The 25,849-nt window shown below is 41.2% G+C and overlaps 1 pseudogene; it reads left to right on the forward strand.

The window, feature by feature from the left end:
• The window catches only part of LOC129330313 (polypyrimidine tract-binding protein 1-like), a 75,883-nt pseudogene extending 63,279 nt beyond the window's left edge, over positions 1-12,604 (forward strand).
• The last annotated feature ends 13,245 nt before the right edge of the window (positions 12,605-25,849 follow it).

Below are 25,849 nucleotides of genomic sequence, written 5' to 3' on the forward strand. Positions count from 1 at the left end.
AAGCAACACTGGCATCTCTTTTTAGAAGCTTAGCTCAAAGAGAGTGCCAGTATGGTTCCTGGTTTCTAGTTTAAAACTCAGTAATATCAGCAGGAAATCTCATTAACTAGAGCTGAGTCTGATATCTGGATGAAGAAAAAATGAGTTATTGTGGCATCACAAAGAATTACAGCACAGTGGAAATTAAATTCTGCATTACTGAAGTTCTGGCATTTTTGGCACAATAGTACTATGACCTGCGTGAGGAGATTCCCTATAGATGGACTGAAAGCAAGCATAGTGAAAGATCTTCTGATTGGTCTAACGTGAAAGGATTTGAAAGAAATATTGCCAAACTATGCGGCCTCAACAGATTCTGTACCAGAACACAAATCTGGCACAATTCTGGACCAGCTGTAATATCAATAGAGATTTAGGGATGGCCATTTCAGGGGAAAAATCCTCTAACTGTTCCCAGTTCCTAATGAGAACTGAAGCCTATCAAATTATAAGGATATTGTTGTTGTTAAAGACAAGATACTGCTCCATTTTAGGTGAGTGAGTAAAATAAAGTATCTTGACTGGTGAGATTTAACATAGAATGAAAATCAGAGTTCCTATCAACAAAATAAGACAAGCCATCATTTCTTCTAAAGTGCATAGGAAATGCATTCTTCGGATATTGGGGGTGCAATTTAGGCAGGTATTTCAGGTATGTAGTTAATAATAACATTCAAATAACATTTGATTTATATACTGCCCCTCAGGACAACTTAATACCCTCTCAGAATGGTTTACAAAGTATGTCATTACTCCCACAACAAAACACCCTGTGAGGTGGGTGGGGCTGAGAGAGCTCCTAGAAGCTGTGACTGACCCAAGGTCACCCAGTTGGCATGGAGGAGTGGGGAATCAAACCCGGTTCTCCAGATTAGAGTCCCACGCTTTTCATATGTACATATGCCAAAGCACAACTTATTTTACTTTAAAACAGGTAACTGGTGTATGATAATGACGTTGTGATTATTTTAATTATTTTTTTTTACTAACCACAACAAATTCTCATATAATTTTGCAGTTGAAACTCAGAAGTAACATTATGCAGCCATCCACCAGCAATCCCCCACGCGTCCCTGCCCTCTGATTACCTGTTGATAGTCAGGCCTGGCCTGGCAATTCTTGATCTAATATAAAGCCCTGCTAATATTTAGGACTGAGATAAGCCTTTCCAGTGTGGAGTAGTGGTTAGAGTGTCATACTAGGATCGGGGAGATCCAGGTTTGAATCCACACTATGCCATGGAAGCTTGCTGGGTGACCTTGATCCAGTCACACACTCTTGGTCTTACCTGTCTCACAGGGTTACTGTTGTGAGCATAAAATAAAGGAGAGAACAATGAAAGATGTTTTGCGTCCCCGTTGGGGAGCAAGGTGGGGTATAAATGAAATTGGTTGAACCTTTTAATTAAACTTTTAGAAACTGCAGCCCAAACAAAGGATTTGTAGTGTTATTCTGAACAGAGTTACATCATATTAAGTCCATCGAATACATGAACTTAGAAGGGTATAGCCAGTTCTACTAATGCTGGCTTAAGTGTATTGGAAAGCGTGTGGCCCAATTTTAATTTTAAATTAAGACAAAATCTGGAAAACGTACTCTTCTATGGAAGAATCTAGAGGTCTTTCATCATTAAAGTATTGTGGGGTACTTTCACAATAAGTAGATTATAATTTTTTTCAGTCTATTCACAGTTAGGTACAATTACTATAATTAACTACAACTGCTTGAACTTTCTGGTTCAAAGGTGTGTGCTAATTAAGTGGCAGTCTTTTTTGAATTCTTGGCATTGATTATAGGAATGAACATAACTCCGCTGCTGAGTATATCTACTATTTGATGTAGTCTCACTAACAAAATTCTCAAAAATCCCTTCAGTATGGTAAAGTATATAGATAGTACCATAGGAATTTTTCCAGAAGTGTATTGTGGTTTCAGGTTTTATTTTTGTTTCTTTAAAAGAAGTTTGAAACGAGATTCTTTATTGTTTCCTTTTCCCAAGCATAAAACTATAGGTGTTCCTGTAGATTTATCATATTAATGTTTGCCTTTTTGTAATTGAAAAGAGTCCAGTAGCACCTTTAAGACTAACCAACTTTACTGTAGCATAAGCTTTCGAGAATCACAGTTCTCTTCGTCACGTATCTGACGAAGAGAACTGTGATTCTTAAAAGCTTATGCTACAGTAAAATTGGTTATTCTTAAAGGTGCTACTGGACTCTTTTTGATTTTGCTACTACAGACTAACACGGCTAACTCCTCTGGATCTATGCCTTTTTATACAGTTCGTTGAGAGTACTGAAATGGCTAAAAAAAATGAAATCTTAAGATTGTTGAAAGTATTACAAGATGAGAGAACTTTTTAAAAAATGCTGCACCACATATTAGCAGATAATCGTGTTATGAAAACAATTCATCTCTCCTATCCCTTTAATTTCTTCTTGAAAATTTAAATTAGAGTATATTAACTTATTAGAGCCCCATGGCACAGAGTGGTCAGTTGCAGTACTGCAGCCCAAGCTCTGTTCACAACCTGAGTCCGATCCTGGTGGAAGCTGGGTTCAGATAGCCGGCTCAAGGTTGACTCAGCCTTCCATCCTTCTGAGGTTGGTAAAATGAGTACCCAGTTTTCTGGGGGTAATGTGTAGATGACTGGGGAAGGCAATGGCAAACCACCCCATAAAAAGTCTGCCAAGAAAACGTTGTGATCCGCTGTCTCCCCCCCCCCATAGGTCAGTAACAACTCAGTGTTTGCACAGGGGACTACCTTTACCTTTATATTAACCTATTAAAATTTGGTTTTACACCCCCCCCCCCCGCCCCGCATTTAGCTGTTGATCTCTTTGGCTAAATGGTGACCTCACTGAGGGCAAATGAAATCAATTCAGAAAGAGGGTAAGGTTTCTGAGTCCATGAACACCTTTGAAGGAATTACCTGGGGGGCATTAAAATGAGTGGGGCTGTGGTTTGAAAAGCACTTCTGACTCAGCCCTAACAAAACTCTAAAATGCTATATAAATAAATAGCAAACATTTACATTCATATTTACGTAAAGAGGCAACATGTTTTTTCATAGCAATATATAGCAATGTGTATATGTTTATTCTAGAACTTTCTTTATTCCTGCATCTGTTCATTCTTAGTCTCCACCCCCACAAAAGTCTGGACAAACACAATATTCAATCAAATTTCACAGAATCGTTTCTTCCTTTCAGAAAGCCAGATTCACTATGTCTAAATTTTAGTGCTAACAAAGCTGAGCGGGCCAGTTAGTGCCAAGCATGATGTGAAGCAGGTGCTGTACAAGCGTTCCCACATAAAGCTGCCAGCACAGATTACATGCTAACAGCCAAACCTTTGTCATCTCTCTTGAGCAGGCCAAAACTTGGACCAATCTTTCTTTTCACAAACTTTTCAAATTATGATAAATACATCCAGACTCTAATTTGATTTAATATCTATATACAGTGCAGGCATAGTTCTACCAAGTATACACATTGTTTCATAATTTTCAGCATTTCTACCAACACATTTATATGATACTTACTTCTAATTTGCAACATGTCATTACAGTTTTCTTGTGCTTGTTTTTGCAATGCCTCTATGCCATAGGGCACTCTCATTTACAGATAGGAAATTTTGAGTTAGTTAATAATAAAAGATCAGCTGAATAGATTCGTTCCACTCTAAAAGGTTTTGGTGAAGGGTGGAATGCACACATATTATAAAGTCGACTGTGAACATGGAATGGATTCAGCAATTCACTGTGGGCATCACATTGCACTTAGCATGGCACAGTGAAAGGGTAAGTGGCAAAGCTACTTGTTCAATGCACTAGAGATATCCAGGCATTCAAGTATAGGTGATTCAGTGATGTACCAGGCTATGCTATTTCTACTTCCCATGCCCCTTCCAGAATGAGCTGGAGACCAATTAGAAAATGATGGGCCCTGGGTCTGTTCTGGAAAGAATCTCACCATGAGTGGAATTTGTGATTCCAGACTGGATTCTTGCTGAGATGAGAATCAGCCCTGGTATGACACAGTGACTTCCAAGTCACACTGGAAGTTATGTTATCACGGAGCACCGTGATAACATAAAGATAAATGAATCCACATTGGGAGCAGCGTATGAAAGAATGAAGCGCTTTATAGTCTCTCTCTCATATTAGTTATTGTGATGTTCAGCTACCCCACAAACACTTTTGAGCCATGTTAATTCATTTTTGTTTAATTCTACGTGATTACTTCACAATTAAGAAAAACGCATTTAAAGTGAAATCCCAAAGTTCATGTAGAAACTAAACTTTGTAACATGGAAAAATCAAATAATATTGTTTCCATAAATACATGGTATACTTTTTCCCAAGATTCCCCTAAATTTTAATGGCTATCAAGATTAAATAAAAAAGTGTAAACCAAGAGTTTTTCTCCTTGGGCTGAATCTGCATGTACTTGGTCTGACACGACAAGACACTAGTAAATCATGACCTCAAGCATTTAAAGACAGACTGTTACTTGGATTATTTCTCCCGCATATCCCCTTCCCTTGGATTTATCTCTCAGTGGGGTAGCCAGAGTCTTTCATCCAATTTGAAGCCAAGAGATAATATTACTGAAAATATCCCAAGAAATAATAATATTACTGAGAATATTCACCACCCACAGCAAGATTCTTCAAATCTCAATGTGTTTTGGATTTTGCTATTAATGTCACCTGCAGGAAAGAAACAGTCAAAAGCTTTAAATCTAAAGTACTTATTTCAGGGAACCTTCTTAGTAAAATCAATAGGAGATTTTGTTTGAATAAGAAGCACAAGCCTGGGCCTGTGCTCCAATTTTCGCCCTCTAGGAAGAACAATTGGTGCAAAGAAAAAGAACGTAACAAAGCAGAGGCTGTCTTTGACATGCTTTACATCACTGAAGAGCAGATGAAATCTTGACAAAGTCAAAGCTCTTTTCTTCTCGTCTTGTAATGAAGTACACTCCTGGATTAAAAAAAGGAAATGCACCCACACAATTCTCCAACGAAAGCTTTTGCACACCTGCCAGCCCAAACCAAAGTTTGTTAATTAGCCTTTGGAAAGTGCTTCCGTGCTCAAGTGTTTAGAAGAGTTGCACTCAAGTTCTGGCAGGTGTTTGTCACAGTCATCTCTTAAAATGTAATCCATAACTGGGTTCTTTAAAAGCCCTACATCTCAAAATGCATTGCTATCATTACTATACATTTTTCCAAGATAATTTTAACTCTGAATCATTGAGCCACTGTCAAAAGTGTGCCTAATTCAATAGAGACTAGATCTATTCATCACTGGGTATTGTCTACCATTGGAATATCCATAATGTCTATCTATATCGAGAGTCTACTATAGATTATAAAGCTGAATATAGTCCTCTTTTTTAACAGAGTTTCTTTTATTGATGAAAATTCTTCCATCTTCCACTTCAGAGATGTGAACCACACTGAGAAAATTCTTAATATTCTGAACATTCTTTTGCTTTGCTTTATATTCCCTGTATATTTGTTCAGAGCAAGAATGTCCAAATTTGACTTCAGGTGAAATCCACTGAAAACTCGAGCTCCATGCCATATCAGCTTTTCAGTCAGTACTAAGTTTTTTTTAAAAAAAATCCATGGACCAGATGATGCCTTCACAACACTCATTAACATATCTTGAGCAACAATTGGCACTGATGTTCTCGGGGGCGGGGTAGGGACAGGGCAATTTCTTATCACGGGATAATCCCTTTTATGGCTGTAGACATGGTCAGAACTAACTTCCTTGCAAATCCCAGTCCAGCCCTGTCTGGCTAACAGACCGAAAGTTGCTTCTACCAGAGCAAGACAACTGCCCACTCAACAGTCTTCCTTTTTTCTGCTGCCCTCCTTTCCCTTTCCTAGCCTGGAGACTTGGAAGCTTTGGCCAAAGTCCCAAAGCCAGTTAGACAGTCCTGATGAAGCCATGAAGCCATAAATTTAATTACTTATGTCAGGTAATTAAATGCTGCTATGAGGGACTTTAAACTGTAAGACTTTTTGAAAAGTAGTGTTTGTTGATAGTCACTGATAGATTAATAGGCTCACTTTATTTATGCAATTGGCTGTCAAGCAGCAAAGATATGTCTAGAACTTGGGCTGTGTGAAAACATACATGTGTGAAATGCTGTCATGTGCATTATGCTGTATTGTTTGAACAGATGAACAAATAACCTGATAAACCTGATATAATAACTGATACGATCTAAAATATTCTGATTCAAATTGCTCCTGAAAAGCTGGTTGAAAAATCAGCTTCATTTTTGCAGCTGGCAAACCGAACATGAACTACCACATGTTCAAGTATCCCTAACTAAAGTTACTTTCTGTTGCTGTCTAAATATTCCTTGGTAACATAGAATCAGTCTGCCAAAAGAGTAGCAGTACCTATCACCTAAAGGCTGAATCACACTGAATATGGCAAGCACTTCTGATGTATATATAAGTGATAGAAGAGATGTACATCTTTATACAGTAAGGATCACATGGTGCACATGTCAAGCAGCTGTACAGCAATCATAGGCCCTTGGTGGAGGCCTCCCATGGGTATTCAAACATAAAAAATGGGTTTTGACTGATTGTTATTGGACATATGTGCTGTCCATTGCCTATTAAGAAAGCATAGTATGAATATTAGGGTATCAGATCACAGGTTTGAATGCCTTCACTTCCATGGAAGCTTACTGTGTATCCAGTCTACCGGACAGGATTGTTTTTGTGACAATAAAAAGGGTCACTTTGGCCCCCATTGTGGAGAAAAATAAGCTATAGAATCTCCAAATGAATAAATATTCGCCATTCAAAGGAGAGTTATATTGGTATTGCTCATGATATCAGACTATTTTGCTTTCATATTCCGTTCAGTTGGTCAAAAGGTGATGTATCATCTCAGCAAGACACTTCCTCCCTTTTCTTCACTGAACCAAAATAAGAATTTCAAAACAGTGTTATATTTGGAAATTTGTCAGTCACCTGTCCTGTCTATACGAAGGAAGTTATAAGGGTCACCTATGGCAATAAAGGACATGCATGATGTATACTCCTAGGACACAGAAGGCTATCTGATGTGACATGATACATCCTTTGTGATACTATTTATGTGGGATGAGTATCCCTTATGAGAAGAAAATGAAATTTGGAATCTCAAGAGATGCTTCTGAAGTAAAAATAGATGAGAACCTTTCTTTTAAGTTTTCCTGTAGCAGTCAGAACACTTGTGGTATTTGGGTTTTTTTTTAAAGAGCAGACTTCTGTACATCTTTGCAATGTATCTTGATCTATATTTCAAGGGCAGAACTGCCTATGTTTACTCTGTGAACAAATCTCTGGCTATAGGCATTGTGATAGGCAGGAATGCTGTTTAATGACAATACTTGTTTTTCCTTTCCTTTCTGTAAATTGACCCCCCCCCCCCCGAACAGTGAGGACTATTTTAGAGGAAAATCTGCTGATATACATGGAAGAAATATTAGGCAGTGGCAAAGACATATAAAATATGCAAAATGATATGTTTCACAAACGATTTAATCATTTAAAACATAGCTGTTCCTCACATAGATGCTTTAAAAATGGGAAACCTCTGAATACCAGTGCTAGGAGGCAGCTTCAAAGGAAGCCTGTATAACTTGCTTGTTGGACCTCTGAGGTAATTGGTTTCCCACTGGTCTAATCCATCAGGGCTCCTCTAATATAATATTGCCAAATATGGACAAATATCCATCATTTAGCCCATTTCACAAAGCCTGGAAAAAACATCTGGCGAAACGCTCATGCATGTATGTGAGGCACAGTTAGTAGGGGTTACAGTATTTTATACTTTGCCTGGATTCTAAAGTACAAATATACATGAGAAAAAGGGATCTTCTCACAGTTGGATTCTTGCTTCCGATTTCTTGCAACAGTTTCTGTTGCTGAACACAAGCCACAGTACAGCTTTAAAAGGACCTTGTCTCTTCAGCAAAATCACAAAAGGGCCATCAACCAATTCTTCCTGCACCCCTTATTTTAATTGCTAAGACTGAGGGCCAAACTACAAGTGACGAATGGCACTCGAACAGCAAGTGTATTCTTCCCTGTTCACTTGCTCTGCACTCAATCCACTTGCCGTTCAAGTGTCATTCGTCACTTGTAGCTTGGCCCTCAGTTTCTCAAGGGCAGCTACTGTTTAGATTTTTATTGGAGACAGGGTCATTCTAATTGTAAAGGGAGCTTGCCGACTTACCAGCAGGCAAGGTGCCGGCCAAAGGTGAGGCTGAGGACAAAGGAAAAGAGCTGAGGCAGGGGGTGCAGAGGGAGGAGCACAAACATGGCTGAGCTCCCCCACTGCATCCTGCATGATCGTCATTATTTATGGAGGTGGCAGTGGAGGTGGTGGGATATTCTCCCTCCCTCCTTCCCTTGAGTGACAGCAGGGAGGTGCTGATTGTCACAACTTGAGGTGGTTTGGATGCATTGGGCCAGATCCACTGAGTAGTGTGGACTAGGCAGCTTACCCTGCTTCTTCAGGGTTCCCTTAAGGCATCTGAGGTGAAGCTGAAGGGCACGCACCTGGGCCTGGCCATTGTAGGTTTCTCCCTATGTGGCAGGGGCCACCTGGCCATGCAGGGATGATCATGCATCTTCTGTCATCCTATGGTGCCCAGCAGGTGGGCTGGGGAAGCAACCATCAGACAGCAGGGGGGCATTTGATGCAGTGGATCCATTGCCCTATGCCTTGCCAATGCTCCAATGGCTGTAATCAATAAGGTCGTGGCCCATTACATGCAAAAGATTGTGTTATGTATTTTTTTCCCAGGGCACTAGCCTCAATATCTCCTATATGGATGCAAAGGAACAGTCTTCATCCTAAAGATTTGCTCACTCTCCTACCTTTGTCAATAAAGCAATTCAGGAGGACATTGACAGACAATCAGATTTGCAGAAATGTGGTCTATCATTACGTAAGTTATTTTTCCTCTTATTTTGAAGCATCCCAGCTGCTGCAGGCACTAAAGGCAGTTTTAGATGGATAAATTTGCTGATCCTCTACGACACTTGGTGTGCTCCTAGTCAAAACTGATGGGCACAATGTCAAAACCATGGAGAATTTAGAGAACATTCCAGGGTCATTTGTTCATTCAATGACATGTCGATCTGCCATTCCCAATGTCATTCACCAGCAAGGCAGCAATATTGAGCAGAATACCTACAGTTAAAATATACAGTGAAGAAACAAACAAGAAAACTCATTCTTACTGTACTGAAGGAGTTCCTTACTAAGATAAGGAAAGGTTTGGGTAGCTGTGGGTAAAATGCTTTTTACCCAGAGAGAATAGGTGTTTACAGTTAAAAAACCTCCCTGGTAAACCCAAATCTATTCACGTATGCATTATGTTCAAGGGATTGATTTAATCCTAAATGATAACTTTCATTAATGTGTTAGAAGCTAGCCTGTCAGTATCTGAGAAGAGCACTTGAATACTAATTAGGTTCCAAAATGCAGAAACTTGTCTGGACATTACCAAGGGTCAAATCAAACAAAGGTGAAGCCCATTGAATGTGACACTTTCCATGTAAAGAAAGGGGAAAGTAGAACAGACAAATGAATGGAAAAGTGGTAGGAGTATTTGTCATAAATGGTTCCCCCCCACCTCCCTTTGCTTTTGTTATCCTTTTTAACAATATTGCAATATTAAAAGGCATTGAAACTTCTCCCAGCCAAGTTTTTGCAACTTACAACCCAGCTGTGGTGTCTTTGACTTGGAAGTAATCACAGATCCACAGAGTCATGGCTAGTTTTGCCCTCAGACATTTTATAATAAGTTTAGAAACTGAATTTCAGATAAAAATTGTGGAGTAACTGTTCTTTCCCAAATATTTAAAAAGGCATTATTATATTACACCCCCTCAGATATTTCTCATTCATTGTAGATGCTAGTATCTTTAGAAAAATTGGATGGCATTATCCCATATGTGTATCACACAGCTTAATGTGTTTGGTGAGATAGTGATTAGACCTCTTAGCAAGGTCTTCCTTGCAATAATAGGCACTTAAGAATAACTCCAGGTTAGATTAAAAAAACCTGTTTGAACCTCAATCATTATTTCTCCCATGCTTTCCTGATATAAAGAATATCTGGGAAAATTAGATTTGCTTTTCAAAGGGCAGTCAGGATAGTGACTTAACTTTAAGCCTTAAGACATCACTAGGGAGTTGCGAAACGTGCTTGTATTTTAAAAGGAGGGGCAAGGCCGAAAGTGGAAAATTCTGTAAACCTCACATATCCTTCAACCAGAAACTGGGGGGAAAAATGTTTTATGTGTGTCATTGAACCTTCACCTAAAAATACAACAAAATGTATGTGTGTACCAGGTCCCACAACACACAAGATCTCTGCAAACATCCCAGTTGTACCTACATATGTGCTGTTGAGGACATGAAGAATGGGCCCAGCAATGCTTATGATTATGGCAGCACTTACTTTGTCCTTCACAACATTTTTTTCTTTTACTTGACTGAAGTGTTTTACAGATGCACATTGTGTGTGTGTGATCTGGACCTTCCACTCACCTCCAACTCTGAGCCCCTTCTCCCTCTTCTTGCTGCAAAGTGCTGCTTACAGAAGCTGCTCTCCCTCGGAGGCCCTCGATCTTCTGGACATGTTAACTATAAGCAACTGTCTCCAACTTTTTTCCCTGTTTTTTTTTCTAGTTTGCTCTATGACTCGCTTCAGTCGGGCAACCTGGCCTTGTCTGCCTCTGCCACAGCTGTCGATGCTGGGATTTCCATGGCTGGTCAGAGCCCTGTCTTGAGGATCATTTTGGAAAACCTCTTCTACCCAGTAACCCTAGAGAGCCAGTTTGGTGTAGTGGTTAAGAGCACGGGACTCTAATCTGGAGAGCCGGGTTTGATTCCCCACTCCTCCACTTGAAGCCAGCTGGGTGACCTTGGGTGAGTCACAGTTCTCTGGAGCTCTCTCAGCCCCACCCACCTCACAGGGTGATTGTTGTGGGGTAATAATAACACTTTGTAAACCGCTCTGAGTGGGCATTAAGTTGTCCTGAAGGGCGGTATATAAATCGAATGTTATTATTATCTATTATTATTAGATGTTCTGCATCAGATCTTCTCCAAGTTTGGCACAGTGCTGAAAATAATGCGGCACTTACCTGCGTGCAGCGTCAGCCGGGTGCCGTTAATTGCTGCACTGGAAGGAGGGAGGCTGCACCAACGCCTCTCCCTTCCTTATTTGGGCTGGCTGGGCAGGGCGGGGCAAGAGCCTTAGAGGCTGCGCTGCCCGTGCCCAGCCTCAGTTGCATCAGTTGCTCGGCCCACCCTCCGCTCCCTATATTGGTGTAGGATTAGCTGGCTGCTGTTATCAGAGCCAGGTAGGAATTTTTTCCCCTCTTCCATAATTGGCCAGTGGGAGGAGGGGTTTTTCGCCTACCTTGCACCGATGTATAGGAGTGGTGATTGGCTTAGGGTGGAGCCTGTTAGTTTTTGTCATGGCAGGTTTGGGGTCAGTTAGGTGCGGGACGGTGAGCACCCTTGGCGCTTCCCCATAGTGGGAAGAGGGGCCTGCCTGAGGGCCTGGTACTGCTTTGACGGCTGCCAGGGGTAGGGCTGAGGTGTTAGGAGATTATTAGGGGGGTGACCACGTTGCTTGGCTGGCCAGGTCCACGCCATCCATTGGATGGGTCGCACCCGGGGCTTCGGGGCTTGCCCAGACAGGTCAAGGCGGTGGTCTGTGGGACCCCGTGGCTTGACTTGTACCGCTGTAGGCCCTTGCCGCTGTTATTAGTATTGTATGTATATAGTTAATAAAGTGGCCCTTAGATCCAACTTGGTGTCTGCCTCTTCATTCCGACTAGGGTGGCAATAACATTCACAAAGAACAACCAGTTCCAGGCTCTCTTGCAGTATGCAGATCCTATGAGTGCTCAGCATGCCAAATTGTCCCTAGATTGGCAGAACATCTACAATGCCTGCTGCACCTTCCACATTGACTTCTCCAAGCTCACCAGCCTACATATGAAGTACAACAATGACAAGAGCCGAGACTACACACGACACGGCCAGACCTGCCTAGTGGGGACAGCCAGCCCTCCCTCGACCAGACAACGGCAGCCACTTTTGGTGCTCTGGGCATAATTTCTGCCTCTCCATATACAAGGGCTGGCTTGCCTCCTGCTTTTGCAATTCCTCAAGCTGCAGGCCTCTCAGTACGAAATGTACATGGAGCTGTTGCTCCTTTGGCTATCCCATCAGCAGCTGCTGCCACCGCTGCCACAGGATGGATTGCTATTCCCGGCCTCACCAGGGCAGGGAACTCCATTCTGCTGGTTAGAAATTTGAACCCCAAGAGAGTTACACCCCAATTCCTCTTTATTCTTTTGGGGGCATATGGTGATGTGCAAAGAGTGAATATCTTGTTTATCAAGAAGGAGGGTCCCTTGGTTCAAGTGGCAGATGGCAATCAAGCCCAAGCCATTGAGTCACCTCAACGGTCAGAAGCTGCATGGCAAGCCCATATGCATCACCCTGTCAAACTAGTTAGCTCTACGTGTGTACAGTGTGTTTTGTGTGCAATTGATTTGGAATATTTTAAATAAAGAACTCTTTTTGATTGGACATTTGCCTGTTTATTGAAAGAGTTCTCTAGAGGAAGGGATCCTCATATACATAGATGAAAAAGATCCCAGTTACTCCCTGCTTGCTATCTTCTCCTTGCTGCTAATTCCCCCCAACTTGCAAGGAGACCTGCCCTTTGGGTAACACAGTAGCCTTTCCTGGGCAGAAAAGGGTCACTTCTACAGGTCCTTAATGAGATGGCCTGCCAACAGAACTTTGGCGGGTTATTTCACTCATTATATACGTCAATGTTTCCCATGCATGAGCAGGTCATGACAATCCCACTTTTTAAGCATTTTTTGTAAAAATTATTTTAGTCTGTTTCCATTTTTGATGCCATTTTTTCTGCAAAATTATCTAGCATATCAATGCATGTGGACCCTTTTTTGCACTTTTGAAGTGCCCTCCAACAAATCTCCAACCCCTCCTTTCACCATTACCCCTCCCACACATGTGTCTGGCTCACATGTGTGATTATATAATCCCCTCCTTTTAAAACTTTTTTAAACAACCCTTGTGCTATTACAATATCTATGTATACAAAGGGAATCACACTGCAGTGCTTGCTACATTGGATCACTCAGCAATCAGACTATCAGTCTAGGAACAACATTGGGAATGGAATGCCATTTCTGATTTTATTTCAAACTAGCAATGAGGTCCATTGTTTGGGAAAATACAATGGGCCCTAGCAGCACTCCCCCTCCTCATACCTCTCCCCACAACATCAGTTAAGGGGGGCAATAGGGGAAGAGAGCAGGGGCATCCTCCTCCTCCAACCCCTTGACCACCACTTGGCTTGTGTGCAGTCCTCCCAAGGCCCCACAGAGGAAGCGGGGAGCTCTGCCACCACTGCTGTGGGACTTTGGGAAGGCCTTGCAGCTTCACTGAGCTTTTCTGCAAGAACGCTGGGCCCTTCCAGGCCTCTGAAGGCCCCAAGGAGGCAATGGGGAGGCAAACCATTTTGCCCCCCACTTGCTCCTTATCCCTGCATACTGTGCCTCTGTGGGGATAAGGAATGAATGGTGAGGAACACAGTTTGCCTTTTATATAATGGGATATGTGATTGCACTACTCTACTCTTCACATATTTATTAAACACTTTTGCATTTAAAACTTTGAGTGGGAAATCAATGGTAGAGAACAGAGTACTGTGCATGCCCAGTTTCTATAAAAGCTGAAAGACAGGAAAACAATATAGCGCAATCCCACAAGTGCTCAAAAAAAAAAAAAAAGGAAAGTTGGGCGGGAATGCACCAACATCATTTGTGACAAGGTGCAGAACATGTTTTCTGGACTTCCGGAATGGCATGGCGATGTCACGGCAGCTGAGTTTATGAGCTCAGTACCATAATCTTCCCGATCCCCTGGGATTTGGGCACTCAAGACCCCCCCCCATGGAGATGGGGGGGTAGGCCAGAGCAAGGTGGAGGAGCTCACGGGGACTGGCAACCCCCTGTTGGAGCCCCCACACCGGCTTGAAAGCAAGGGCTGAGGAAGAAGCCTTAATGGCGCATCAGCTACGAACCCTGAGACTTTGAAACAAGCAAAAACAAAGCAAGGATTCCTGACAAGATAGATGCAAGGACAACTGAAAGACCGAAAAAGAGTGATTTACCTGACATTTCTCCAAGTAAGAGTATTGTTTATTGCTTTACAACAGCTAAACAGCTTGATGAGGGGGGTTTATTATCCCCTGGAAAGGCAGCCACCTCATGGACTAGGAAACTGACACTCAAGAAGTGAAGCGTAAGGAGAGGTTTCCTGGGATGGAGAGCTGGGGAGCAAAAAACTTTATAATCACAAATAGTAAGAGCAAAGGAGCTTTTTACCAGTTTTAAAAGATCTGTGACTGAACATTTGTGAGTGGACAAAATGGTGTTTTCTGAAGATATACTTTTAAAGCTGCAACAAATTTCTAAACTGATGAATTGTGTATTAAGAAAAGCAGATGAAACACTTGGAATAAAAACAGGCACGAGCACGGTGTTAGATGCCAAGTTAGAAGACAATTTTGATGGGACAGACTTACCTAAAAGAAAATCGGAGTGGAATTGTGAAAAATACTCCCAACAAAATGGAGGAGAAAATCAGCTTTCTTCTGTGAAAGTACAGAAAGAGGAGAAGAAGTGGGAGGAGTGTGGTGGAAAGGAAGCTGTGAGGAAGACTTTTAGCGTACTGCTTCTATATGAAATACAAAGCATACAACAAACTTCAATCAAGAAACATATCACAAAGATGAAGAGAGACAAACAGGGACATTATAATGTATTTAATGGCACCTCGCATGAATGGCTAGAAGGCAAAAAGAGTTGGCTATGGCTGATCATTGGAAAGAACAAGTTTCAATACTATTCTAGAGGGAGAAAGAAGAAGAAGGAAAATGAAACTTAAAAGTGTGACCCTTGTTCCTTTATCTTTTCTTCCCCTCTCTCTTCTTTGCTGTTTATATGGCATAGAGCTTTAAACTGAAGTGAGATTAAAAGGGTGGGTTAATAGGGTTGTTAGGGGCTTTTGCAAATAAGGATGGTATATGGGATATATTGTGATTTTTATATGTCCATGTTCTAAATGCTATCTAAATTGCTTTAACATAAAACTTAGAGAATCTGGAAAGAAACTAGGCTTAATATGCCTCCTTCTGTTTCATGCGGTTTAATATAGACCTAATACAATCCTCTATGCTTTTCTAACACATTAGATATTGTTTATGTTTAGTTACTGGACTAGAGGGAGTGTGGCAAATGGGTCTCTGTAGTCTTCTACTTTCCTTCTCACCCTTTATCTTCTTCTTTGGATTTCTTTCCTTTAAATAAAAGTATAAGAAAGATGGTGAGACAAGATATCTTCTAGGACTAATAGGGGAAACACTAGGGAGGTAGAGGGAACTTGTTAAATTTCAAAACTTAAACTATTGGTTAAGCTAAGTCTACCTATACACTTTCTTTTGCCTTTTGTAATGAAAATACAAGTATAAAACCTCCGATGGCTTGGGTTTTGATGTATGAAAGACAGAGGGTAGGCTGTTACAAAAATCCTTTTGTATACTTTTCTCCTTTAAGAAATCACTTAGTCAATGATATACACAAATAATGGGACTAATAATAGAATACAAAGATGTGTCTGTTTGTTTTTCTTAGTTCTGTTTCCGGACTGGCCATGGACTTAGTACCCTAGGCTTAAGAATTAAAGGATTGAAGTGTGCCTTACGAAGCTGCTCACTTAGAATATAAATAATTGTAAGAAATGAGAAAAGGAATTGAGTAGTTGAGTAAAAGAGCAAGGAATTTAAAAGGTGCTTGGAGAGATCTAAATGGAATGTGTATTGTATAAATGAGAAAAAGGGGGCATAGTTGGTTAGTTTCTTTTTCTATGGATTGATGTTTGTATTGGAAATTTTTTGAAATTTTCGGTGTATAATGACTATCTTGTACACAAACCTGATACTAAAAAGTTTTCTTTCTTCCTCTTAAAAAACTTAATAAAAATCTATTACAAAAAAAAAAGAACACATTTTCTGTTTTGGGACCTTCCCCCCCCCCCCACGACAAACTCCCACAAAACACGCATGAGGATGATACAAGTGGAAGGTGAGTTCTTGAAGTGGATCGGGAAGATGCAGCTTTGGGACAGGGAAAACTCGAATATATTGGAGCGTGTGGAAGTGACCAAGATCTGGCCACTCTGGAATTCTCCCCCCAGGGAGAGTTATGGCCTAGTCACATGTTCTCTCAACTCATGTGTGATTGGGGAAAACCTATATTTACTGAAGTTTAATGTGTAACTTCACTCTCCTTCATAATACTTGGGGTGAAAGATAAAGCACTCCTGTGTGAGAGTGCAGAGGTACTCTGCCCCTGCTTTTCACCCAGCTCATTTTCACAGATAGAAAATAGCTGTGGGAGGTGGGCACTTTCTCCTATTACAAACATCTCTTAGGCAAGCATGAGGAAAAGAGAGAAAGAGCCCACCTCCTATGGCTCCTCCCTATCTGTGAAAACTTATTAGGTGGAAAGCAGAGACAGAGGAAACCACTCCTACTAGGGTTGCTAGTCCCTAGGGGGGCAATAACAACAACAAATCAGAAGAAATAGGAGGGAAATTGATTATTTATTATAATAATCAATTATAGGAATAATAAATATGCAGCTCCATCCTGGCCATCTTTACTTGGAAATTAATCCTGGTGATTTCAATGAGATTTTTTCCTAATTAACAATGTCAACCCAAGCAGAGCAACCACTTGTAAGTCAATGGATTTACAATGGTATAACTCTGCTTACAGTGTTAGCTTTTTTGTAATGCACTCATAGGCCCTGTGAATGGATTTAGTAGTAAAGGTGTATAGAAACCCCAGAGCATAACCAGAAGCTCTTGTGCTTGGGCACCAACTCCTGATGTGTGCTTTATGGAACAGCACTAAACAAACATTTACATCGCTGTATAGAACCAAGGGAGTGAACTTTGCATTCTGAAAAATCTTTGTAAAAGGATAAAGTAATAAATGCTCCACCATAGATACAGGGTTTATTTTTAGATGTCTAGTGCTCCATACCTACTTTGTGATGCTACTACAAAGGGCTTAATTATGTTTTGCTTTTTATGTCATTCACAAATTGCCTTTTACTAGTTATTAGGTGAGAAGTTATTAGGTGAGAGCTATTTACCCTAATGATGATGTGTACTCAGCAGCTCATTGTTCACAAGGTGAGATTAATGTTACATGATTTGTTATTGGTGAGGTGTTGTTTGCCTTTACTTGAAAAAGTGGTGATGGAGAGAAAATTGGCAAGAAAATCAAGGGATTAATTATTTAGGCTAAAATAAATTACTTTTGTTGGGTTTCTTGTCCAGGTGTACATCAGTGTAACAAACAATTGTTTCTTATATGGAAATAAGATCTGTGCATGTGTATAGAGGTGTGGGATGATTCTGTTTTGGAATGGATGGAATATTGAGTCAGAGGAAGAAAGAGAGGGAGGCAAGGAAGGACTGAATATTGGAAGGAACCCTGCAATGAACTAGAAAGGGGTAGAAATTGAGCCAATTTGGGACAGAAAAGTGTATTACTTCCAGTACTGAACGAAAAGGCCATGTTGGCCAATTTCTTATTCCTATCTTTGCATCTAGTTTGGGGTAGTGGTTAAGAGGGGCAGGACTTTAACCTGGAGAACCAGGATTGATTCTTCATTCCTCCACTTGAAGCCAGCTGGGTGACCTTGGGTCAGTCACAGCTCTCTCAGAGCTCTCTCAGCCCCACCCACCTCATAGGGTGATTGTTGTGAGGATAATAGTAACATTTTTTTTGTAAATCAAGTGTTAAGTTTTCCTGAAAGGCAGTGTATAAATCAAATGTTGTTATTATTATCCAGGTGGACAAAGAGATGAGGGCTCACCACACTATGGTGCTGTTGGAGATTGTGTGGACTACCCTAGAAGCTTAAGAAGTCATGATGACCTCCTGGGGTTACAGATATATGGAGAAATGGCCAAATGTCCAAGTAGTCCCAAGGTTATAAAAAGGTTCTAGAGCTCCACAGAGGGAAATACATGTATTCCATTGTGTGCAAAAGCCGCACAATAATCTCTTTTGCCAAGAATTTCACTTGTGGAAACATGCTTGTGTTTTATTGTAATGCACCACTGCCATATCAAAGTCTAAAGGCAGAACTATTATATTATGAAACATGAGGCAATTGTCAAAAATGGAAGGCAGCCCATTTTGAATTATGTGTTTTTTCTCCAAAATGTTCAGTACAACTTACTGGATCTCTTAATGGGTATTTTGCTATGGCAACTCCACATCATTGGCCATTGGTGACAAAGTGTAAAAAATGTAGAATGATATCATCTGGGTATGATGTAAATTCTAAATTGTACTAAATATTACTGAGAGGGGGAAGAGAATTCTACACAGGACTTCCATTTTTCATGTACACCTAGTATGTACACCTGCCCTAAAGGATGTGGGAACTGGGGCACAAAAAACATTTTGTTTTTGTCTTTGACTAGCTTTACTTTTGTCTTACAGATCACTTTCTTGTTCCTATCCTTAATCAAAGTTAACATGAAGCAAATGCCATGGGAAGATAAAAGCCTTCATTACAGTTGACCTTTGTGTAATTTCATTTCACCATCACTTTTCCTTCCTTCAGTTGTAACTATGCAATTAGTAGTAAAAAGAGATAAAGGGCAATCTGTTTCCCACTAGTAACCTTGAAGGAAAAGGGGGGGGGAGAGTTGAATTTCAGGGACATTAGGTAAGGAACAAAGATAAAATCTGAAGATGCGCACAGTGCATATCCATAGTGAGCTACAATTTTCTAGACTATTAATAAAAGATGCTTGGGACCTGCAGGGATGTTTTTAAAAAGTAATCTTTCAACAAAGGTACAAGTTGTACGTTAGGAGACAAATGGAAATGTAAGGTCAAATTCACAGAAACGTATCTCATAGAGTCTTCAAATTCTTGATAGTAACTTTCAGGATAATTTTCATATACAATGCTTCATGTGTAGAGTTAACCTTTCTGGGTTAGCTTTTTAAAAGTCACAAACAGTAAAAGGATTCTGACTGGGACTAAAATATAGTTAACTCGCAACTTAGGTGACAAATTGCAGTAATTGCAGCCACCTATAAAATCAATATTTCAGTACAAAAGTCTCATGATCAATTTATTATGCTGCAATCCTTGTGTGTTAATAATAATTTTTCTTTAGCCTTAACAAGGATAGGTTAGAGCTGAAGTCTCATTCAATATCAGAATGGTTCCCATGGAACCTTATACTCAATTTAAAGGTGTTCTGTGGGAGGAACTTTGAAAGCAGGAATGAAAATATAATTTAATTCCCTTAGAGATGAATGCCCCTACTTTTGGTATCATTTATTTCTGTTGGCTCAAGTAGTTTGAGGAGGCAAGATTTTGACTATGAGTTAAACCAGGGAACATAATGTGAACTGCAATAATAATATGAACATTATTCATTTTAGGTTGAAGCCAGAGATGCTCTTATTCTAACAATGAAACTTCCTGCTGGCAAGAGGAGGTTTGCTCTGGCAAAAGAGGCTTGTAGCAGCCTAGTGTTGATGGCAAAGGAGGGGAGAGGGCTCTGGCGACAAATACAGGCATACACGTTGGCTGGAGTAAAAATTTGGGCCACAACTTTATTGAGATACAACAAACAGGTAATGCATGTGGGTTGGATCCCAAAACGTCGGCTGACACGCCTGCCAGCTGATGACCCTCACCCCCTCAGACCACTGCTGGGGGGGAACCAAGGAGTGACATTGTGGGGGAGATCATATGAGTGTACACCCCTGTGTGACTCCCCTGCCACCTGGGAGTGAGAATGCCCCGGCAGTCCCCAAACTGGGCATGCACTACCATAATTCACTCCCAAGATTCCTTATGGGAATCCCCTTAATTGGGAGGCTGGGCACGCAGACCTTGCCTTCCCCAAAAAGGGATCCAATCTAATGCAAAACTGCCAGACAAAGTTGTGACAGATGAAAATTAAACATGTAGGGAATGTAAGAGACCCCAACAATACAGAACAAGGAGAGGTGGGTGGGCTTCGCTGGCAAAGCCAAGTGTGGATGGGGTGGGGCCAGCTGCTCTTTAAGTACCTGGCTGCTGGACTGGAGGGAAAACTGCACCTGACTGGTCCAGAGCCAGGCCTCACCTCCCAGGGCCAAGCAAGCCTGTAACATGGCAGCCACCATGCCCCTTGCTCCTCCATTGCTCACTGGCAGCAACCAGGGCCCCCAGGTAAGTCCAGTGGCTGCTGCTTCTAGTTGTGGAAGGCTTAACAACTGAAGGCTCCACCTGTAGTGGAATGGAATCTTTGGATTCAACCATTTAATTTATATAATTTATTATCCTAGCTGCATGTGTAAAAATAAGACAAAATAGAATACAAATGTTTTCCAACAAAGAGCTAGTTTCAAGGATGGACAAATGTCACGTCCCCATTTTAAAAAAAAATCTGATGCAATGAATCTACAAAAAATCATTTTAAAAGATATGATAAGAGCCTGAAATTCCAGTCTATCCTTGGCATGCATTATGTGATATTCTCTTTAATGCTGAACAGATGAACTCTTAGTATTATTTGTATTTGAACATTTTAATAAAAGGATCTTCGATAATTTTCTTATTAGAAAAACATGTGTTGTGTATGTTCTCTACACATCACTGAAAACAGCAGACGATGAAGTTCATCAGGGTAAAAAAAGGGAGGCAAACTTTACACCTGCTGCTGGATTCCTCTACCCCCTCACCTCCCAGCTTATCTATCTTTTTGATTTAGAGTGATAAGATGATGACATGAGGTAACTTAGAGGAAAGAAAATACTTGCAGTTATCTCGATCCATTTTTTACTCCCTGTTCCAGTGCATTCGAGAAAGAGAAGTTCCCAGAATACCTGTCATTAACTATCTGGCATTCTAGGAACTACGGACCAAGGATCTCTTCTCCTTTGTTTTGAAGAAAGGAAAACAGGCCCTAGCTTCACTGACTCAGACGTTATTGCAAGCAGCTGTGAAACAATCTGGCTGCAACCATAACTCCTCCCTTAGCTCTAAGTTCTCTGATGAGAAGCTGCATTTCCTGATCCTTACTAATTGAATGAGAGACCTCCAAAGAAGACCAGGGTCTGCTATGCAGGCAGGCAGCAACAAATCACCTCTGTTAGTCTCTTGCCTTGAAAACCACAGCAGGCATCATCATAAGTTGGCTATGACTTAACAGCTTTTTCTACCATCACCACCACCACAATGACTACACTTAGTCTTTGTTGCAGCACCCTCTGATTTTAGATAATGATTCCAATACCCTCAGGGATTTGGGAAACTGTAGGATATTCTGGATATTGTAGTTGTCTGAATACCTAGTGCTATCAGGCATTCTGATTGCTACAGTTCCTAAAATGGTGGGAATGGACAGAGACAGTGCAAGTATTTTCCTTCCTCTCAGCTGTTTTATGCTCCATATCTACAAAGTAGATAAGTTGGGATCTACTCAAAGAGAAGAAGGGCAATTCAAGTGGGCACGAAGAGTCCCATGGCATTGTTGATGACATATTTATTTATTTATTATTTATGCCATTTATAGTCTGCCTTTCTCACTGAGACTGAAGATGGATTACATGGTGTGAGTTAGTACAAACAGTACCATGACATTTCAGAATACATGTAATGAGCATGTACATGCAATTTGCAAGATTTAAAGAGAAAGAAAGAAAGAAAGAAAGAAAGAAAGAAAGAAAGAAAGAAAGAAAGAAAGAAAGAAAGAAAGAAAGAAAGAAAGAATATAGACAAATTCCATGATTAAACAAAATAGGAACTAACCAGTAAGATCATACTTACATCAATAGTGCTGAAGTCTATGGTCTCTCACCATTTACAGCAATAGTAGCGGAAATATTAGTGAAGTCTTTGGTTCCTTCTTATCCCTTTATTGATGGGTTCCCTATCCCTTTACTGATGGATCTCTTGAGGCTGCTTTCATACAGTACGGCCCTCCCATCTGAGCAAAAAGCCCTCTTGAATAATTTGGTTTTGCATTGTTTACAGAAGGCCAGGAGAGTCGGAGCTTTTCTAACCTCCTCAGATTGACCATTCCATAAAGTGGATGCCACCACAGAGAATATCCATGTGCGGGCAGCTGTTGCTTTTGCCCATATGAGGGTGGTACCTATGAGTAAAGTTAGTAGTAGTAGGTTTAATTGTATATGGCCAAAATCCATCACAATACAGAGTTAAGAACAGTAAAAATAGACATTTATCATACAGTTATTAAAATAACAAAAATAAAATACAATTAAAATAGAACCTTAATAAATACCAGATAGTTGGAGGGGGGGGAGTTAGTTTTCTGAGGAAACAATTTTGGCCCTAATCTTTTTTGCAGCTAAGGCAAACAGGGATACTCTGCTAGTGACAAATGAATGTCAGATAACAAAAAAACTAATTTGTCAATATCAGAGGTAGTATGAGTAAAGTTGCTGTGATGGAATATAGAGAGCCATCCTGTAGATAAGATGAACCAAGGTCATGGAAACCTTTGTAGAATCTGAGAGAATGTCAATGGATTGACTGTAGAATGGGAGCAATATTCATGATTCTCCTAGCTTCCAATAATAGCTGAGCTGCAGCATTCTGCACCAACTGGAGACTCCAAGTTAACTTAGAGGGGAGACCTATGTACAGTGCATTGCAGTAGTCAAGTTTCTGTGTTACCATGTCATGGATCCAGGTGGCCAGATTGGCCAGATTGAGGTAGAGGGGCATCTTCCAGGCTAGGCTGAATTTGTGGAAAGCATTTTTTGCAGCCATCTTAATTTGCTTTCCTAGCAGTAGTGCTGGATCCAGTATAACCCCTAGGCTCTTGACCGAGTCTGCAAGGGTCAGATGAACTCCACTGAAAGTGGTAAGCATGATGTCCTTAAAGATCTCTGCCTTCCCAACCAAAATCACTTCCGTTTTGTCTTGGTTCAGTTTCAATTTGTTTGCTTTCAGCCATTTGACCACTGCTCTCAAAGAGTGACCTAAGATCTCTACTGCATCTCTACTCCGTTTTGATGGAGAGATATAGAGCTGGGTGTCATATGCATCTTGATGGTATCTAATTCCATAGCTATGAATGAGTCTCCTAAAGGCTTTACATAGAAGTTGAACAAAATGGGAGATAAGATTGCACCATGTGGAACTCTGTAATTCCCATTCTGCAGATAGTTAATTTCCAACACTTGCCCTTTGAATCCATTCCAAGAGAAATAATTTAAACTAGTCTAAGACAATGGTTGTTGTGGGTTTTCCGGGCTGTATTGCCGTGGTCTTGGCATTGTAGTTCCTGACGTTTCGCCAGCAGCTGTGGCTGGCATCTTCAGAGATGTAGCACCAAAAGACAGAGATCTCTCAGTGTCTCTCTGAGAGATCTCTGTCTTTTGGTGCTACACCTCTGAAGATGCCAGCCACAGCTGCTGGCGAAACGTCAGGAACTACAATGCCAAGACCACGGCAATACAGCCCGGAAAACCCACAACAACCATTGTTTTCCGGCGGTGAAAGCCTTCGACAATAGTCTAAGACACATCCCTTGATACCTATTTCTGCCTCTTGGTGCCTCAACAAAGTGGCACGGTCTACTGTATTAAAGGCAGTAGATAGGTCCAGAAGGAGCAACAAAGAAGCACGGCCTTTGTCTATATTTAGTCAGAGATCATCAACTAATGCCATCAGAGCAGTTTCTGTCCCATAGCACAGCCTGAATCCCAACTGAATTGCGTCCAAAGCACCAGATTTATTCAAGAAGGCCTGGAATTGCTCAGCTGCAGCTCTCTCAATCACTTTGCCCAGAAAGGGCAGATTGGAGACAGGACAATAATTGGCCACATCATTGTAGTGACATAGTGTTCTCAGAATGATTTCAACTCTTACAACACAAGTTTCATGACCATTTACCCTCAAAAAACTTGGTTTGCTCATACTGGACTCAGAGGTGAGCTCAGAAGAGATCACCCATCTCTAATTCTGAACATTCAGTCATACAATGTGTTTTTCTCTCTTAACTTTTATTATAGCATCCCTCTTAGTTTTAGGAGTCAGATTTATATCTTTCTGTTTTGACATCCAACATGTGCTCATGGCTTATATTGGGTAAGTGTGGCCCATCCTGTGCATTATGACCATGGTGTATGTGTTCTACAATATAAAATAGTTTCATTCATCATATTAAAAGATACTACTACCCCTCCCTTAAATGGTGCTTTGAGTACAATTATCACTCTGACACTGATTTACAACTTCCACAACCTCCCTTCAATTAGGTACAAAAATAAGTTAATCAAAATGGAATCTGCATACTGATGTCACCTCAGCCCAAATCTTTGTAATAGCTCCTCCAGATATAAATAGGAGGCAAGATGGATCCATGTGGCACCCCATATGCCTCAGGCCATGGACTTAGATCTCACTTGAATTAAAGGATTTCCACCCCTGCTTCTCCCACCCTCCATTGGCCAAAATAATTTCTTGTGCTACTGCTGCTTGGGGACTGGGGTGTGAGGGACAGGAGAAAATTCTACCCTCTTTTCTTTCCAATTCAGCTTGGACAAAATAAGATTTGAAATACTGAATTGAATGTCGGAGTGGGATTTCCCCCCCCCCAACAAATCTGAGGCGGTTAACATCCAATGATCTACTGAAAAGGGGGAGTTGGATTTTAGAGGGAAAGGGGCTAGGAGGTGTTCTGGAATAGTCAGGAAGTCCAATAGGGACTTTAGAGTATTATTTGGACAACCAGGGCTTGAGTGCTGTACCTATTTTAAAAAACAGTGAAGTTAACTGCTTATTATTTCCAACTTGCTTTGTAGCTACTATGCATAGAACACTCCCAAGGTCTGGTAACTTGTGTTATCTATCATACTAGAGTGGGAAGGTGTTAAACTTAAGTGTGTTTGTTCCCCTCAGTTCCTGTATTCTCATCAAACCATACAACCGCAGCAAATTCTATAGGTTTCAGGAAGAAAGTATTCTGATTGACATCTGCTGTGGTCTCTATTTTATGATTAAGGGAACCCAGTGAAGACGGAGGTCCTGCAGCTGGGACGGGGGCTGCCAGATGTTGGGATCCAGCTCCCTGCCCTGGATGGGACACCACTGGCAACTTTGCCAGTGGTAAAGAGTCTGGGCGTGCTCCTGGATGCCTCCCTATCGATGGAGGCCCAGGTCACGGCGGTTGCCAAGTCTGCATTTTTCCATCTTCGTCAGATCAGGCAACTTACCCCCTACCTGACGCCCCAGGACCTGGCTACAGTGATCCATGCAACGGTCACCTCCAGGCTAGATTACTGTAACTCACTCTACGCTGGGCTACCCCTGGGCCTGATCCGGAAATTACACCTGGTCCAGAATGCGGCGGCACGGGTACTGACTGGTATACCTTACCAGTCACACATCACACCTGTCCTGCGCCAGCTGTACTGGCTTCCGGTTGAATTCCGAATCAGGTTCAAAGTGTTGGTTCTTACCTTTAAAGCCCTGAGCGGGTTGGGACCGGCATATCTTCGGGACCGCCTCTCCCTGTACGTTCCCTGGAGATCGCTTCGATCAGCGAATAAATATTTACTTGTGGCCCCCGGCCCTAAGGAAGCCCACCTCGCTTC

Source organism: Eublepharis macularius, chromosome 5, assembly GCF_028583425.1.
Source record: "Eublepharis macularius isolate TG4126 chromosome 5, MPM_Emac_v1.0, whole genome shotgun sequence".
Lineage (NCBI taxonomy): Eukaryota > Metazoa > Chordata > Lepidosauria > Squamata > Eublepharidae > Eublepharis > Eublepharis macularius.